General features: G+C 44.8%; 1 protein-coding gene across 3 annotated transcripts in view; it reads right to left on the minus strand.

Moving 5' to 3' along the window:
* The window catches only part of LOC142579593 (uncharacterized), a 28472-nt gene extending 17952 nt beyond the window's left edge, over positions 1 to 10520 (minus strand). The window contains exons 1-3 of one of the 3 annotated variants that reach the window (XM_075689974.1): positions 10449 to 10520; positions 8977 to 9035; positions 6430 to 6557 (exon numbers count right to left, since the gene is read on the minus strand). The gene's annotated coding sequence lies outside the window, so the exon portion shown is untranslated. Of the gene's footprint in view, positions 1 to 6429; positions 6558 to 8976; positions 9036 to 9384; positions 9699 to 10448 lie in introns of those variants that run through there. The other 2 variants (XM_075689972.1, XM_075689973.1) reach the window with 2 other exon arrangements.
* Positions 10521 to 13270: the final 2750 nt, after the last annotated feature.

Consider the following 13270-nt stretch of genomic DNA (forward strand, 5'->3'; position numbering starts at 1 on the left):
GACTGATTCTTAATGTCAGTGAGAGCAATATCCCAAAATTACAAATTTGGTGACCTGGAACCACTGTAGCCACGTGCATGGTGGGCAAGATGATCCTGTGAAGCTCCCTAAAGGATTGGAAGCTGAAACATTGACACAACAGCCTGTCTGGTTGGTTTAACAGCTGAACAATATTTACACCTTTTCTTACACCCAAGGTTGCGGCCCAACACATCTACTTCCTCAGTGGTTAAGACAAGTGCAAGCATTGCACCTGACAAAGGCATAAAGAGGGTGCCAAAAGCTGTTCTTTCTCACATTTAAAGCAAGTAGCTTTCTTTGGGGCTTTCACCTGTTTTCATGGTCAGCGGCCTGATTTCTCTGCTGGGGTCACTTGCTCTTGCACAACAAAGTTGCTGGACACATTTGTCTCTGAACGCAAGATGCACATGCTGTCGTGCGACATCTGAAGGTTTAGATACTGTAGTCGGCAGGAGCACTGTGTCGTATTTCTCCACCTCCTGGGCGCATTCATCACAAAATTCTGTTGCACCTCTCTTGTCAAGATGCACTGTTTCATTTTGCTAGCTCACCACAGCTCCTCTTAGACCAACTCCTATAGAGGGTGGGGTCTGCATGATTTTATAGCGAATAGTGGGAGTTTCTGGCCTTCATGGTGTAAACAAATGGAGAAGGAAGCACAGGCACGCAGCCATTATCATACCACCATCATCAGGCTGTCACCATTTCGTTGTCATGCTGCCATCACGATGCTGTCATGGTCACATTGCCAAGATTTTGCTGTCATGCCGCCTTGAGCATACAGCCGTAATCTCGTCATTGCACTGCCATCACTTCCATCATTGTCGTTTCTTTGTCGTCACATTGACATGCCGCCTATCAAAGCATGTTGACAATAATTTGTACCGCCAATTAACATCAGCAGTATGCTCTAGAAGTATTATTGTTAGCGCAGTCATCTGATTTCTGTGGTCCACATAAGCTAATCACTTATTTTGACAATCAATTTCAATAGTTTCTGGAACAATTTTTTCACACATCTTTCCATAAAATCATTGACAGAAGGGGAACAAGAAGGGGCAAGAGATTGCATAGGAGAGACATATAGAGCAGCTACACTGTTGAGGCAGCTATTACCACTTGCCACATCTTCCTCCTTTTGTGGAGCGCAGGTCATGAACAGAACAGTGGAGAGGTTACCCTCTGAACAACTGGCACTACTCAGTGAAGTTTTGATGCACAATGATCCTAACAAAAGCCATATATGCAGTGAGAGGTGTCCTCCAAAAAGCTCTTCCTGTGATAAAGCTTTTGTGGCCCAGATATCCTGAATGTTTGACAATGGCACTACAATCACTAGCAAAGCTTTCTACAGAGCTTTTATGTTGCCCAAGCGTATTACTGCTCAGCCTCACTATAAAGGAGATATATCTGACAGTTACCTTCGTGAAATCTGACATTTGTTGTAAGCATACACACTGACGTCAGCAGAAAACAAAATTTAGAGCTATTTAATTTCTGAACCAAATTAGGTGCCCACAGAAGCGTAGCCAGTTAGTGTTGTCAAACAGTGCAATTAATCAAAATGAGGTGTGCAAACAACACGCAATCAGTGATAGTTCCAGTCTGAATGAGTAGCATGGTCACAACATCTCTTGCTTGTGTCGAAGGCCTGATACTCTGGCAGTGTTACTTAACTTGATCCATTTAACTCTCTCCCTTTGCTGTTTTCTCACAATGGATCCATGGCATGTTGTGGAAAACGCCGCTAAACTATGTGCCTCTTTGCAGCTTGGAACACAAAATCGAAACAGATTTCTATGGCTCCAATATGGTCAGGGTCAATCACCAACGGCAAGGTGGCTTGCAAGGATGCCTTCAAGGAGTAGATAAAGATGTATAGAAGCATTTAAACGTGTGTGCGTATTGGTGAATGTGAATGACTGTTTCATTTTTTCTGAGATTGGGTTTCCACAAGCAAATGAGAGCTGAAATGGTCAGAATTGTTCATGTGTTCAATGTATGCCTATTTAAGTATTTGCAATTGTGCTGAGGATTCAGCTAGCTAGCACCTACCTATTATGCATGCATTTTTTGCACAATAGAATCTATTGAAATCAAGAATCTTCACGCGCTTGAGCATTTGTGTACATGAAGAAGTTTCAAAATAGTTTCAAGGTATTAAATGCCAAGAATGCCAATCCAGGCCAGCAACATGATGAGCCACCTGTGTGTTACCATAAGCTAGGCCTTCACGCCCTGATACCCGAGAACCAATCTCAAGAAGACTGCCAAAATAATGCCCAAACTTTGCTACCAAGTTGAGATGAATGAAGGGCAGCGAAAGTCCAGAACACAAACGAAGGAGTCAAATGGGTCAGAATAGTTAGCTACCCACTTGGCCTGAAGTGGGCAGGCTTGGCAAGGGTGGCACTGTCACATTAGACAAGGACGTTGACATAATTTGTGTGGAACACAAGTCAGTGGAAAACCAACTAAAACCACTTATGCGGTAAAAAGTTCTTGTTCAAGTCTACACCAAGTAAACTAACAAAAAGTCTATGGGTTTTGATGGCCCATAGGTAGCCGTGCCACAAAGTGGTGTGGGAATAACAAAAGTTATATACATGCAGTTTGCACCAACACTAATGCACAATGTTGCAGTCGGTGTCACCATGTGGGATGATCCCGTCTGCAGTCCAACCGAACCACGCCACTAGCCAGATTGCGTAGGTGCTACCCCAATATGCCATTTCAGATGTGCTTCTGAACTTTTGCAGAGTACAGTCACAGACAGATTTTCGTACACAAAGGGGCCCATGTGAATGCTCACATTCTGCTACTACAGCCACCAGTCTAGCCACTTCTTATGATCTCGTGCTCGATCGCTGATGAGGTCTGTGGGTATATGTGAACATACGAACGGCGGGCATCTCACAATGGCTCACCCTTCAGCTTTGTCACAGCCATACTGCCTATGCCATCTAGCCAGCACCGCCTCATTGGGAGTCAGCAATCAAGGCTACAGTTAGATGCAGAGACAACTTGGCACCAACTCTGCTCATACACAGCACAGAGTTCATGGCTACCATGTTTGGTTTGTTCATGGCTTTGTTCATGCAGTCATGTTTGCAGCATCGCATGTGCGGACCATGTCCAAAAGAGCCGACCAGCACACTGTATGGCATCCAAAATTTTGATTGTCATTACATGCTGGTTTTATAAGTGTAGGTTACACTGCCAATAGGAAGCCTGAATAAAATTGCAGGTCCAAAAAAAGGCATCTTAAAAACTGATCAATGACTGTATTTGACATTTTCCTTGTCAGAATACATACTTTGATCCAGGTGAAAACAAAAATGCCACCAGATCTTTTCATTTTGGGCTCAGCTACAGCATAATACTATGTTGAAATAAAGTTTATCCAACCAAATTTTATACTTACTTCGTTATATTTGATAAAGTGCTTGCTGATAAATGCCTAATCAAAACTTTCTCCCATTTGTGCAAGGTGCTGGTACTAGCAAATGTTTGCTTGTTTTTCTTTGTGTTTGCTTCATAACTCGCCTTATCTTTTGTTGAAAATGCCAAGGCAACACCTCAGATGCATTAAGCATGTCTCCCAAAACAACCTGGCATTGCAGTTATATTGAGGGTTGCCTGTATTTTAATTTCTTGTTGACAGTGACATTTCAGGTTTTTCTCTTGTTGGACAGTCTTTGGGTACGGGAGCCAATTATGTACTTCTCTGCTTGTAGACGGTGAACAGGCATAAGTTAATCAAAATCCAGATCAACACCTTGATGCTGACACTGAGGTAGGGGAGGCGGACATGTTTCTGCGGATGTAGTGAACTATGAAGTTGCAGTTGCTGTAGTCCAATGCTTTTGTCGACGGATGGCTTTCCAAATTGAGTCATCTGGTAGTTTTTCCTTCTAGGTTCAGCAAGGATATACAACAACCACTTGCTAGCAAAAAGTGACATTTCCCTTTTTTCTTGGACTTACTCCCATTCAATTATGGGGCCGGGTCGCATGAATCACAGTTTCCACTTTCCTCAATTGTGGGCTTGATCTAGGTGGAGTCTTGAGGCAGCAAGGTCAATATACAGCATGTCTACCGCTCACTGCTTCACACAGCCTTTGGGGAGCTGTGTGACTGATCCTGTGTGGCATTTTCACCTTCATTACAGCTAGGCAGCGTTCAATCTCCTTGGCAGCGAACCAGCACACAGATCCATGCAAGGCAATAAATGACACTAGAGCATAGTAGGTGCTCAACTTCATGCGATCCTCATGCAGGGGTCACACAGAAAAATGGCCAATGTGTGCCACTTCAGTCAGACAGCATTAGTGCATGCATTTGCTTCATCCTTCAAGCTGCCACCAGCCAAGATAATCGACCTGAGTCACTTGAAGTGCTAAATGCAGCAGGGAAAATAGTCACCAGTGCCACTGAATGTGCTGTAGTTGCTCTTATCCACTGTCCGGAATTTGGGATATATAGATTACATCCGGAGTTCATTCTTCACGAGGTGATTGCACCAGGTCTGAGTGAATTGCTGTAGGTCAGCCTTGCTGCGAGCAGCAACAAGCCAATAATCAATGTCACATGAAATAAAAAAAACATTTATTGTGCAGCAGTCCTAACCTATATGATGTCAGTGTGCCAAGCCAAGAAAAGGGACATACCAGTTCAGCTCAGGAGTCAGTTTAACGAAACAATAGGAGCATAGCACTTCGCAAACCTAGTGAAAGAGCCAATCTGGTTTGCAAGTATCAGGAAGTGGCTTAACCTACTAATGCTTATGCAGAAGTGTGCTTATTGCAAATGCAAGCATGCTTACAGCAGATTGCAGCTTAAGATTTCTCCACACACGTGCTTCCAAAAAGTAAACCCCACCTGAAGTTGTGAAAAGTGCCTCTAAGACACCCCACTGCCAACACCTGCACTTTCCCATTATTCTGCATTACTGGACGAACCAGCTTGGCTTCGTTATTTCTGCAACCAGATGCACTGGGCATCCCTGGAGGCCTTGAAACCTTTCACATGCTGGGTGGGCATGCATCGTCAATACCAGGATAGCACAACAGTGGTGGCTGCTGGAGTAGTTGTACGTGGTGCACACAGTGTAGTGTGGAGGTCAGTGTTGCCTCACAGGAGCTGCCAGGGCTGTCAACTCAGGCAGCCATGCGAGTGCGGCACAGACCAGCAGTGCAAGCACTTTCACACGTGACACACTGACGCGAGAGTCACAACATTGGCCATCGCATGGACCAACTGCTTGCCATGAACACTCAACCACTTAAGTCTAGTCATTTAGAAAAAGTCACTCATTGCCTTGAAGTGCCTCAAGCACTAGCAAATGAACATATTCTGCAATGATAACTTCTGGCAATAGTATTGCCTTGGCCGCGCCTTCACTATCAGATGCGTGCCGATTGACTGCTTTAGCAAGACCGGAAAATGAATAGCGCCATCCCGTAGTTTCGGTCTACGTCAATTTTACGCCATGGTGTTGTTGGGTGCTTCCGACATAACACTTCTTTTTGCGGTCGGTTAGTGGTGAAATGTAGTAGATAGGAAAGAGATTGTAGTTTATAGCATTTTTTATGGCAGTTTGCACAAGATTTTGTGCAGCGCTATTTGTTGACTGTTGGTCGGCTAGTGCATTGCATTGCCTTGTGTAAGGGACAATTTTCAGTGACAGTTTCTTGAATCATGCTGACTGCGGCACCGGGAACAACACGTTGCTCCTGTGGTTCCTCTACTGGGAGACAAGGTTGCTCTGGCGGTGCACAATGGCTCACACATACACAGAAACAAAGTGTGTCGCTTTATAATACCATCAAAAATGTACTTCGTATCCATGAAAGTTCTAGCACACTTTAATAATTAAAATAAAACATTTCACACTTCCTTTTCAATTTATTTTACCTAAAGCAGCTATAATCTGCCCTAGTCAGTGCACGGAAGCCGTACTACGGCTGATACATTCGAAAACAATACACCCAAGCCTCTCTATAGTCGCATGATGCACTCTCTCTTGTGTTGTGAAGCGTTCAAAAGTGTATGTTGGCAGTGCATGATGACGTCACGGGTAATCACTTGCTTGAATTATCCAATGTGCCTATTGCCGAGGCGATAGTATCTCGGAAAGTATCATCGCAGAGTATGTCCCCGAAACTACAAGCACGCATGCCATCAATCCTCTCAATCCTCATATGTTGTACGCCTTCTCAGTGACTGCAGCCATGTAACGTTTTTATTGCGCAACAATGGAATACCAAGACCTAGACCCCAGTCAGTGCTGTTACCATTTTTGGGTATTGAATGCACTGTTAAAAACTCGCGAGAACGTTTACTATTAAATTTCTCAGGAAGCTAGCATGACATCGTTGTTGATTATGACAAAGCAAAATGTCTTGCCCTCAAAGTACAACTGCTCGATCCCAGGTAAGATTCTGCATGTGATAGCACTCATGGAAAAGGTGTTAGCAGTGGTTATGTCACTGAAGGACAAATCAGGGTGGAACTGGAGGCACGCAAACACAACCCTGCAACAGTAACTACACATTCAATCGCCACAGCTGTTGCTCACACATGGCATCACTCACAAGAGCTGTCATGTCGCATGGGTTTCCACTCAAGTGGGGTTTCTACTTCTTAGAAATCTCTGGCACAGCGAGAAATACCGTTAGGAAGCCTACAAGGAAAGTGTGTGTCATCTCCCTTTTTTTCTCTTTCCATTGCCCTTTCCCCAACTGCCAGTATAGGGTAGCAAACCGAGTGCTTGTCTGGTTGACTTCCCTGCCTTTCCTGTCCCCCCCCCCCCCTCTCTCTCTCTCTCTCTCTCTCTCTCTCTCTCTCTCTCTCTCTCTCTCTCTAAGACATGTGCCAGAGCTTGCACTGCTGCTAAGAAACCAGAGAAGGAAAGAAGGCCTTAAAAGGTCATGTACTTATAGTCAAGTACGAAGAGCTAAGTGACAAGAATGTGGGTGCATAAAAAAAAGCTGATTATTTCAAGATAAAGTTTGGAGTGACATCAAGATTATTTTTGCTGCATTATATTCCTTTCCACCACTCATGACCGATCGTTCATGGTGATAGCACAGGCAGAGCATAGCTAAGTCCACCGACCAAACGCAAAATAGAATAGCATTGTAAAGTAATTCTTGTACAGAGAATGAGGTTCATTGTTATTCAAACACAAGTTCCTTATGGAAACATTGCAGTAATGGCTGGTCATAATTGTGTACACCATACATAATACAAGTTGATGGCCAGGACAAGCACTTTCTGGAATTTTACATGCCAAAAGCATGAGACTATAAGGCAAGCCTAGTTGGGGACTCCGAAAAAATTTCGGCTCCCTGGGTTGACCCCCTGGGGTTCCCAATGTGCGCCTAAATGTGAGTACATGAGCATATTCATATTTTGCCCCCATCGAAATGCAGCTGCTGCAGTCAGGTTTGAACTCGCGAACTCGAGCTCAACAGCACAAAGCCACAGCCGCTGGGATATCGCAGCGGGTGTCCTTAGAATTTCCAGTCATGATGGAAAAGGCAAAATATATGAAAGGGAATATTGTCATCCAGCCGACTTTAGCACAAAGCTTCAAATGAAGGGCGTACGGGTCTCTCAGAAAGAAAGCTCCGCAGCTGAAGACAAATTCGTCCTGATATGGTTATAAAGCCCAGGACCAGTGCCTTTCCAAAGCAGTCACTCTAGCATGAGCTAACCAGGAGGCTAGCAAACCAGAATGCAAGGGTGAATTAATTGGCAACTTGAAGCGCAGGGACACTGAACACTTCATTTGCGATACTCAAGGCAAAATGTAGCCAAAAATCAATTGCTGAAGAATTACACACAATGCTAAAATTGAATGGTCCTTAAAATCAGTTAAGAATCAACTTCAATGCAGAAGTTCCTGGATGTGTTGCGGCCGTTATCAGGTGTGGATGCCTCACGGGCAATGCCCGTCACACTTCGTTAAGAAGAATTACTATGTTCCATGCACATGTGCAGCACTGAAGCGGAGCAGTCGAAAACCAATGTGCACAAAAGTGTGAATTCACTAGCAAGTCATTGATGTTGGCTTAACGCATGAGCAGAACTCTTGCTATTGAGGCACCAGTCTAGCTAAAACACCACTGACAAGAAGACTACATCACACTAAAAGTTAAAACATGCTCCTACATGAAACAAAACACGGTTTGCTCAGACAAGGACAGTGCGTGACAAAATTCCTGACAGGACTGTATCTTAACAGCCCTGTGTGTTTCACGAATGGCCGTGCGGCAGAAGATTGCCCCTATCTTCAGCCAACGTCACCTGTTTGCACAGAGACAATTCCTACTCTGATTAAAGCTGATAATCAAGGTAGGGCTGTGGAGCATACAAAAAAAATCGGAAGCAATACCAGTGGAAGCAAGGATTATGTGTTTCGAACACCAGCATTATCACTAGCAACACACAACCTGAACAAATAAAGTTACTTCACAAACAATTCTCTCTGTGAAACAAGTGTGTACAGAGCTGCTTGCCTTTTGTTAACCTCATCAGTTTTGTTAACCTCATCAAAAGATGCGTCTATCCATTGCCAAGGTGGGGGCTTGCCACAATCACACCATCCCCAACAACGCAGATAACCAAAAGCCTGTTACATCTCCAGGCGCGAAATCTGATGACAGAAAATATGGATATTAACTCCAATATGATGGCAATGAGATTTGCACAATTCTGAACAAGATGGATGGTTAAAGCAGTTACATTGCTATTAACTCTACACACCCCATGCCATAATGATGGTTTAATGCAAAGCTTGAAAAACATGACATTTCTTCTGATAGGAGAATGAGAGTGTCAATAGATGTCTTAGAATCTAAATCAGTAAACAATAAAAGACAAATAAAGTGCCGACATTCTGATATCACTGTTCGTTTAGTTTTGAGAGCACAGATCTTGTGAACTTACACCGTGCTTGCATTTGCAGAATTAAACACCCGGGGAGCGCACCATCAGCACGGGAGGGCCTGCAAGAACGTCCATTAAGTTTGCATATCAACGCAATCTTGTTCCTCAAGTGTTACAACAGGTGTTCTTGTCCACCAAGGCAAATCTAACACAGAAGACAACAAAAAATGCTTTCCTGCCACTTACAAAGACAAACAAAAATCGTAGCTCGTATACATCGTTATTAGTTCCATGCCACTAAAATGAACACAAGTTGTCAGCCAACATTTGCCAATCTAAAGTCTACACGAGCAAGAACACAAAAACACCCGTCGCGAATACCACACTAACAGCGCATCCGTACGATTTTTTTTTTTTTCCAACGCCGACAAGAGGACAAACTATCAGTTCGAACAACTTAACACTTACCTTTGTTTCCTATATCATAATGAACGGAAACCTACGAACAGATGGCAAGTTAGTTATTGCACGTGACCTTCACGAGCAGCGTTTAAAAGGCTCCGCGGACGAACTAAATTTGGAAGACGATAAACACTCGTTCGGAGTCCTTTACTAGTTAAATTCCTATCACAAATGCAGAGCACGACCTCCCGAAGCCAAGTGCCACGCTTATCTACAGCCGCGCGCCCGGCCGAGATAGAGGGAACTTCCCATGCGGTAGGGAGACGAAGGAAGCCTAGCGCACCTGCCACCGTCACATGTTCCGCTAAGGCGAACAAAAGCTATTCTATTTAATCATCGGCAAAAGAAAAATCGCATACGAAACGCTTCGCAGAGCGCACGCGCACACACACGCAGAAAAAAAGAAACGCGGCTTCGAAAGCAACAACCCCGCCCTCTCCCTTACGCGACAGTCCCACAGAACCGGCCTGGGACAACAATAGACGTTCCACGTCCCAAGGAGCGAGAAGGCGGCGTCCAGCCGACGGGATTTAGGTCAGGTTTGAAAAACTGAGAAATGCGGCTGAGAACCGCTGAAATAGTTCGACATTTACGATTAAACGTCGGAAAACAACCTCACACGAGTCGTTCGGTTAACGTTAAGCACAAATTCGACCGCGACGAGCACGAAAACATTTCTTCCCACTTTCCCGTCGTGCGAAGCGCCGACATGCATTCCTCCATGATAGTGGTGGGAGCCGAAGCGGGATCCAGCAAGTTGGGATCGAACGACAGACGCTCGCATCGCGGTTTGTAGAAATTGAGTCTACCGTCGCGCCTAAAAAAATCTCGTCCGTTCTAGCGCGTGGCTTTGTTAGCCAGCCCGCGAGCAAAACAGGCGAGTTAAGTTGGCAATCCGGCTGGCAATGCGTCCCCCCCGAGAACCTCCACTCCTGTTCGGGGATGTCACTCGGTGGCACTTAAAAAGGGCACAAAGCCCCAGCCGTTGCTCGCCGACACCTTAAGTCAGGTTACGCGAGACGAAACTGATTCAACAACCTAATGAAAGTCGCAAATAAACGTCAACTCACCAGCAGGTTGGTATAACGCCTCATTAGTCTTCCCGCAGCGTCCCGAACGGTTTACATTTCCTTGTTTACGTTTTAATTGAGCAAGTTTCGTATCTTAAGGATATTGACATCGCAAAAATTTTTATAGCACAATTTAAAAGTATTATTTCGAATTATTTGAAGAGTGTATATTTTACAAATTATGAAATTAGTATGAGTTATCAGCAGCAATGTAATTTTAATACGAAACTAGCGTTATTGTGGATGCTCATTCATCTTCACTTTTTAGTCGCTATGCGCCGCTAGTTGTTCGCTGTATCGTAGAGCTCGAGCGCGTCCAAAGTTTTCAAATGCGACACATGCAGCCGCCTCGTTATCTTGCTGATCTACACCCGTCATGTTACATAAGTAAGCTTTCCTTTTGCGTTATCACTTTTATTTTATCACTCGTCGCATTCTGCAAGGCATGTCTGCAAGCGTTATCACATTGAGGTAAAGAGGACTGCTAGCGTTCAAGTCATTGTTTTGCCGCAACTGTCAGTTTTCATGATTGCAGGAACGCTGCGTCCACTCGTGAAACATTTTAAAATGTTGTCGAGATAGTGCTACAAGATAGCTCGTGCTGTGACGGTGTGTGCGACTCGGTGGTTTGCGACTGGTACACAGGGATTCATGGTGCGCTGAGCGTCTGCCCATCTTGCTTGCGGAGACGAAACTAAACTGTCACTTATACTCGTGAAATACGCAGGGCAAAATATACTTTTTAAGCACAGGCAGGACAAAATTAATCTTGGCATTTATTACTGCACAAACGATAGTTTCAGGTGTTGTTTAACGATTAATTACGTAAGTATTCACAAATCAAGGGACGCAGCCAATCACCAGTCTCCGACTGGTGTTGGCGATTAACCGTTATCGTGATGACTATCATCATTGGCCAGCTTCACGATGCTGGCTGGCATGTCCTAGCAATGGTCCTAGTTAAACTCATTTAAAGAAAGCGCAGATTTAGCACAAGCGAACAACTTCAGTGATGATGAGGTGATGACTAGCATAAGAAGGGACACATTTCAAAAGTCCGCGTGACAAATAACTGACCACGTGGCTGCTAACAGCGTAATCTTGGACGCTGCCGCGCAGTGTTTCTATCTGCTCGCGGCCAGTGGGGGAGTCTCCGTTGGCACGAGGCAAAGACGTGGCGTCATTGCGCAGCAGTGGTGAGCTACATTGGTAAATGTAAAAAGCACATAATTAATTAATCCACATCAGTGTGCGGGAATGCGGGGTGTCAAACATCTTCGCCCAATATTTGTTAATTCGTCGCTTGCTACATTGGGCTTAACTTATAGGGTCTGAGCACCCTGTGTTGTGTACCTAGCTTATGGTATGGATAACTTTATTTAGGTCCTGAGGGATCAGTCTGGGACTGATGCGGGCCGCTCCCACGTCGGTACAGAGAGGCCGAGCCCCTCTGCCGTCACACGGGCCCTCTGGACAGCCCTGAGTTGGTCCGCCAGCACTTCACTGTGCAGCATCCGCTGGCACCACTGTTAAGCACTGTAGACAGATATTTTTTCTTTTTTTTTGGGGGGGGGGGGGAATCTGCCTGCCGCTACCACTCGTTCCCCTCCTTCCCCCATATCTCACTGTATCTCATTATATATATATATATATATATATATATATATATATATATATATATATATATATATATATATATATACACACACACACTACGTGAAGACAAACTCCTAGCACTCCCCGGAAAAACACGGTTTAACGAGGATGCATGTTTTACGTTGCCGAAGCAACACTTTGCTTAACTTCTGACAAAAGTTTTTCATTGCTAAGGTGTGCAGCCACTTCGCATCAAATTAGGCTATCGTCCTTTTGCTATATTTAAAAGTGATGATATTAAAGAAAAAGAAGACTATTCCATTCCGTACACAAATTGATGCATTTATAAAACGTAGGTTGATCATCTAGATAAGGTGCATGACTTGGAAAAACGAACAGTGCTGAAAACGGGACCAAACAAAAACAAGGCAGTGCACTCTCTTGTGTCTTTTTGTTTAGCCTCGTTTGTAGCGCTATTTGTATTTCCAAGCATTTAAGCAGCATCGTTAACGAACCCGCAGTGAAAAACGTAACCGATCGTGGCCCATCACTTGCAGTTTTACTCTGCGCATGCGCGAGAGATGCACTCTTCCACCGCAATATTCTTGTCCATAAACTAGAAGAACAACGTATTCTTACCGTTGAAGTAAGGTACCTCGCTTTCCTTCTCGCCCGCTGCTTCGTATAGAGGGTGAGGGCCTTCTTTGACGGGGCTCTCGGCGCCACAACGCTTTTTGTAGCGCCGTCCGCCATTTCCACGCCCAGCTCGCGTGTCGGGCACGTGCCGGCAGTTGGCAGGAATATACGGCGGGTGTCATTTGTCACTGTGCTCAAACCACTGCAGGAATGGTTGGCGATGTTTCATTTTCCGAGCGATCCAAAAAGAAGAATTGCACGGGTTGCAAGGATCAAGCGCGACAAATGACAGCCTACAAAAACCTCATCCACCTGCAGTGTATTATGGCACCCCCTGAGAAGATTTTTCCGCAGGAGTTTTCAGGAAGGAGCGGCAGCCGAGATAGAGATAATCGACGACTCTGAGATCCCGTCCATTGAACATTAGCCGAGGGTGGCGTTGTATTCCAGATCGCTGGATTTCTTATAAAAGGGATTTTGAAATCTATCGGCGACTGTGCGGAATGCTAACCCTGCATGTTGGGCTCGAACGGCAGTGAGCGTGCTTGCTTGACATCCGTGAAGGAATACGTCCGTGAAGGGAGCAACCT

Source organism: Dermacentor variabilis, chromosome 4 (genome assembly GCF_050947875.1).
Source record: "Dermacentor variabilis isolate Ectoservices chromosome 4, ASM5094787v1, whole genome shotgun sequence".
NCBI lineage: Eukaryota > Metazoa > Arthropoda > Arachnida > Ixodida > Ixodidae > Dermacentor > Dermacentor variabilis.